Source organism: Leucopleurus acutus (assembly GCF_964270905.1).
Source record: "Leucopleurus acutus genome assembly, chromosome: 2".
Classification (NCBI taxonomy): Eukaryota; Metazoa; Chordata; class Mammalia; order Artiodactyla; family Delphinidae; genus Leucopleurus; species Leucopleurus acutus.
In genome coordinates this window covers 162,269,701-162,275,971 of record NC_139143.1, presented here as the reverse complement: position 1 = coordinate 162,275,971, position 6,271 = coordinate 162,269,701, and positions in this window count along the sequence as shown.

Sequence of the window (6,271 nt, the reverse complement as noted above, 5' to 3'; positions counted from 1 at the left end):
CCCTGGGCAAGTCCCTTTCCTCTCTGGGCCTCAGTTTCCTCAAGTGCACAATGAGGGAGTTAGAGGAGATGATTTCCCCAGGCCTGTAGTTATGTGAGAGGTACCTAGTATGTTGGATGAGGTTTTCTTTGTTCTAGAAACCCCCTTCCATCTCCCATGGGACCCGTACCCTGAAGCCAAGCAAATCCCACAGTGACGTCACATTGCAGAGGAAGTGAGTGGTGAGTGTACATCCTAAAAACAAGGCCATCACACACCCAAAGCGGCTGTCTGAAACTGCCACAAAGGCTGTTCCTGCGGGGTGGGCACCCCATTTCTCACCACTTCCCTGAGTCCACACCTAGAGAATCACGGCACCGTGAGTTCTCAGATGCCTCCCCTTGGCGGAGGCAAGAGCTGCCTTTGGGCATGATGGCCCTTGGGGACACGAACACCGCTAAAATCCCATTGATTAATCGTGTCCCACCCTTGGATCAATGGCTGGCATTAGGCGAGCTTAGCACAGTTTTATTACTCTGACTGGCCTCTTGCAGATGTTATAGATGAAGAAATAAAACGAGGAGGAGAGGGAAAAAGGACAAAATCATTAGTCTGAAAGGAGCAAAAGAGCATCTTCTCTATTTTGTATTCAGATTTAGAGCGGCACTGGGAGCACACACAGCAATCCATCTTTGTACTATTTCCAGAAGTTCAGTTCAGGCTCCTGACTTCCCGCTTCACCTGATAGCTAAAATCCCAGGACCATCTGGTCCATAGCAATGGCCAGCCTGGCCTCTGAAGCCATTCCAGGACCCCGCCAAACACTAAGGTCCCATTCATTCATTCGTTCATTCATTTCTCAAGAGGGCAGAAGGCTTTTGCCTGATGTAGGGAAACAGGCCTAACCCTCCACCAGATAATCCATCTTGAAGGGGTCCTATTTGCTCTGAAGGTACTGGTCCTTCCACAGGACTTGTAGACTATACTGTGTGCTATACACACAGTCTCCGCCTTGCCAAAGCTTTGGTTCCGGCAGAGGAAACCCTCGGCCTCTGCTCACTGAAGTTCCACCGAGAGACGCTTTGAATTAAGACCAGAAATGCTTTTAAAAGACTTGGGTCCCTGGCTTCTAATGATGACCTCTTCCTTAATTTTGTGATGGCTTCATCTGCCTCCTTCCATCATCTAGGTAGCTATAAAAAGCTAAACACCTCCTACTAACCCCATTAGGATGAAAGCGGAGGATTTTATTATTCATTTTTAATAGGAAGAGGCTCAAACTCCCTCAGGAAGTGTAAAAGGTAGGGTTTTGATGTATCTGATGTGGAGAGGTTGCAACAAAGCAGAACCCCCGAGAATGGGAAAGCGTTGTTGGGGGACGAACAGGAAAGACTGGGGTGACCGGCTCTGCACGGAAGGCAATGATCTCAGGCAGCCCCGACCGACTCCTCCAAGGTGCAGACTGATTTCAGAACCTGCCTGGGAGTCCAGGAATAACCCGAATCCCCTAGAACACCATCTCCTGATAATTGTCTGTTAAACATTTGCAACTCACACACAAAGGTAACTAATCGGAATGGTTCCCTGCAGGACCACGCTGTTCATAACAGTAATAAAGCCCCTGCCACAGACAGCATCATTATCCAAACGCCATTAATGTCAATATTCATATCAAATGCCATCTGGCAAAGGAGCCTGCAAACCTAAACCCCTCCTACTCTAGGACTTTGCAGCCTGGTGGGGTGAGGGCGACCCACAGCCCTCCTCCTCCGCAGCCTGATGCTCAGGACGGGCCTGCCTGGGAATCCAGGGCCCGGCCAACAAGCTGATCCCAGGAGGGGACAGAGGTATATAAGGAAGAGCAGGACAGGAAGGGTAAAAACATCTAATTTATTCACTGCCATTGACTTTTCTCCAAGTCTTCATTATGAAGATGCCACCAATTTCTCCTTCACATTGTCATAATAGGAAGCTGACTATTTATACAAACCTTGAAGGGATCATTGTTTGGAAGACAAACAGAACTTAACCACCCGCCAGTCCTCGGGGTGTCCTTGCAAGAGCGTCACATCCAGAACCTCATACTGAAGTTGAAAGAGCTTTCTGCAGGGAGTAATGAGGTGACCCCAGAACCCAAGTTCTTCCTGGAGAGGGAGGCTGGGTGCTTCGGGCGCAGCTCAGCTCCTCCTCTGGGCTGGATCCTGTTTCCCCAGCCACTGCATCCGTGTCACTGGGTGGCCTTCTGAGAACCAGGGACCAGCGGGCCATGAGGCCATCATCCTTGAGCGCAGGCATGCGAAGGCAAGGGAGAAGGAGGGAGCCTTGTAGGTGTGGGCTTGTCAAAGTGGTGCTGAGCACAGGCAGAAAGAAATATAGGAGCAGGCTTCAAGGAGATCCTCACAAACCGTGCTGAACCTCATTTTTCCCTCTGTCAACTGTATCTATTATGATTATAAATACCTATAAATGAATCAGTGCACACCTGCTGCACAGGGTTATGGTGAGATTTTGAGTGAAGCAGTAGTAGAAGCTGGTGATGATAGTGATGATGTTGATGGTTACCATTTATTGAGTTTAGTATGTGCCAGGTACAAGGCTGAGTGCTTCATGTTTTATGTCATTTAATCCTCACCACAATCATGTGAGGTTAAAAAGAACTGATCTCCATTGTATACAAGATGAAACAGAGGTTCAGAGAAGTTAGGTAAGCTACCTAAGCTTACCCTAGCTAAATAACCTAGTAAGTAAGAGAGATGGCGTTTGAGACCAAATCTACCCAGCTCTAGTGTCCAAGCACTTGACCACTATTCTGCCCCCCTCCCAAAAGCATTTTGTAAGCTCTGATATACTGAGCACAGGATCTTGAGTGAGAAGGCCAGGGTTCCAGTCCTGGCTCCACCGATGCCTAGCCGTGTGACCTTGGGTTTGTCACTTTGCCTCTCTAGGTCACAGTTTATCTGCCTGCCTCACTGAGTGGCTGTGATGCTCTTAGGAGATGAGGTCTGAGACTTTACCCTAATGGGTAAAGCACTGCACAGATGAAAAGAGCAGCCATGACAAGCCTCACTCCTCGGAGAGCAGCGTGGACCAGCAGGAAACAGCTGGGGAGCAGTGGAGCAGCTGCAAAGAGGAGTGCAAAGGGGAAGCACCAGGGAAGGAGGCTCTGTCTGAGCCCAGTGTCTGAGGCAGCCAGAAAGCAGAATGACCGTTTCCAGCCACTGTGGGCTCTCTAAAGAGCAGACAAGGGCCAGGGAGATGTGAATTGGGCCACAGGTGAAGGACAGGCCTTTGGCCCCTCAGAAGCCTATCTGGGGACAATGCACTCCCAGAACCAGGGGCCTGGACAGCGGGAACGGGAACATAATTGCCCTTAGCAGCAGCCGTAGCACCTTTCATACTGAGACATAACTAGCTGGCAGCAGCATTTAGAACTGCTCTGACATATACTGTCTCAGGGAAAGTGAAAAATGGATCACAAGACAGGAAGCTCTTCTCTAACCCCACTTGTAAATCCTTTTGCAAGAGATACAGGACTCAATAAAATCAAAAGACAAAACAAAAAGAAGTGAGCTTCCCAACATTGGAAGCATCCATGCACAGCCCACCAGGGCTGTCCCAGGAAGGAATTCCTTCACTGAGAGGGAGGTCTTCAGTCGCAGAAATGTAGTTCTGTAGCCACCCTTTGTAATCACCCAGCACAAAGTCTTCATATGGGAGACAGGGACAGACTTGGAGAGGAGACACAGCTATTTTCTGGAAGAATCGAAGTCTTTGACACCAACACGTACTGTTCCCAGTCTATGTAGCTCCTGTGATAAAGTTGAATCATCCCATATCCCCTCTCATTCCCTGCATGCCTCTTGGGGCCAGCATGGTGGACTCGTGCCAAGGATGGCGCAAGTTTGGAGGCCAGGACAGGGCTGGGGTTCCCTGGCCTGGGAGAGCAGAAGACACCACTGTCAGAGGCGAGCAAAGTCAGAATGCAACTCAGACTCCGGAGCAAAGAGACACATCCAGCGCGGCAGGTCAGGATCTAATGGGAAATCTGTGTAATTGCACCAGATGCCAGCCAGCATTTAGAGCTCACCTTTACAGCCAATGAGGACGTGACTCGTGGCTTGGTCAGCCCTGTTCAAAAAAGACCTGGGTAGGATGGGTGCTTGGAGTGAATAGGAGCAGTTCCTGCCACCAAGTACCCAGGTGCCAACACCCTGATCTTGACCACTCACTGGACCATCTGAAAGCCTTGGGCACATCTTCTTTGACTCCAACCTAATACTGCAACCCTGGCAGAGGGAACTTTTTCCTTTTCTACTTTTCCCTAATGCGTTCAGGCAGAAAAGTCATTAATACTTCACAAAGAATGAAAAATCAAAGGAGGAAGACAATTTTTTACTGTATCTTTTAAACATTTGGGTAAGAAAAGTCAGATGTCAAAAAAAATCCCCATTTACATCTTTTAAAATACGAGCAATTAATATTTTCCACGGAGGTTCACGCTCCCTCTCTTCATTCTGTTTGCAGGGTATTGTTAAGCCATGCTTTGTAATTTGTTGCATGTTTAAATATTCAGTCTGTATTTCATTTGGGCTCCACATTTAATTCAGCCAACATGTTCATTTTAAGATCAATACTGTCATAACTATGTTGAAAAATTAAATTATTGTAACTTTATTTACATTTCTTAAAAGTACTGTGAAAATTATTCTTAACCAGGACCTAATCAATGTTAGAGTCTAAAAATATGCCACTCTGCATGAAGCTATAAAAAGATTAATGTACATTTTTTTACAAGAAATTAGTAGCTTAATGAAGTGGATAAAAACGCTGTCACAATTTTTATTGGATCTAAATTGCATAGTAGTGGAGGTACAGTAAGTGCCTTCTACATAATGACATAATGAGTCATGACTGGTGCTGGAAGGCTAATTTGCCCTTAACTGACACAAAACCAGGGAATTAACATCCCAGTCGCTCTACGCCAATAGCAGATGCATTATTTCATTGCACAGCAGGGTTTTTAACTAAACTCTTAACTGTAGAAATATTGATCTATTCTTCTGTGAAATGATGAAATTGGAATTTTTTAAAAGGACATCTTAAATTATGGCTGTTGCAGTGACATTTGTTTTCACAGTACCACGTCTGCCGACAGAGCAGATGCAACAAGAGAAGTTTGATGAGGCTCCTACCTGTGTTACAGAGTCTTTAGTCAGAGGAGAGAGGAAGGGGAAATTTTGTATGAGAGCAAATGCTGGAGTTTGAGAAAATGACAGGCCGTCTACAGGAGCCCCAGTTCTGGAGAAAATATTCTTGGGCATTGTCCCAGCCCATGAACTGGTTTACTTTGAAGAGTGTTTAGTGCTTGAAAGTTGTTTGGGGTAAAACAGATATTCAACTTAAGTCTGAAATAATAAGTTAGTGGTTCAAGGTAGTCTGGGGGGAGTTGAAGGAGCTAGAGACCCTTGTAAGAGACAAGTATAAAGTTAGAGACACTGTACTACCATGGTTTCAATTTTGTCATACATTCATTCATTCTGCCTATATTTATTGGGCACCTACCAAGTGCTAGAGATGGATAAATGCAGTCACTTCCCTATGGGGGCTAATGATTGCTTCTGTCAAACAGTGCAATGCAACATATTTCTTTGTTTAACCAAGTGAATTAAAATTCATCTTGCTTTGAAAGTTTTGCAATAAACCTGGTACTAACGGCAGATACTTTGAGCTATCGCAACCCAGGAATTTAAAAGAAAAAAGAACAGTGTACCGACTAGCAGATATACATCTGACACCTCTCATGTGTCTCTATTGACACTTTTGGTTAGCATCAAAAAATAATAATAAAGATTGGCAAAATCAGATTCTTTGTGACGGAGGAGCTGGGAGACCAAACCTACTTAACTCGATTCAACAAGCTTATATTATGGTCATGACGTAAGCCTGGGCACCCAAGGTAACTACATGTGGTTGGATCCAGTGGGTCTCAACAACACTAACGGACAGTGAGTCACAAGGGGACAGCCTTATTTAATTGGTTTGGGATGGACCTGGTATCGCTATGTTTTTAAATCAGCCTCAAGTGATTCTAGCGTGCAGCTGGGGTTCAGAACCACTGCTTAAAAGGCATACAACATAACAACAACAGAGACTGCTCAGACCACACTAAGTTGGAGGACTTGATGATCAGGCTCTGACTAGGAGGGAAAAGGAAGAGAGCCACACGTGGGCCAGGTGAGGAAGCACAAAAGAGGAGCAATTTGATGCACTGGAAACTGCAGACAATCAATTT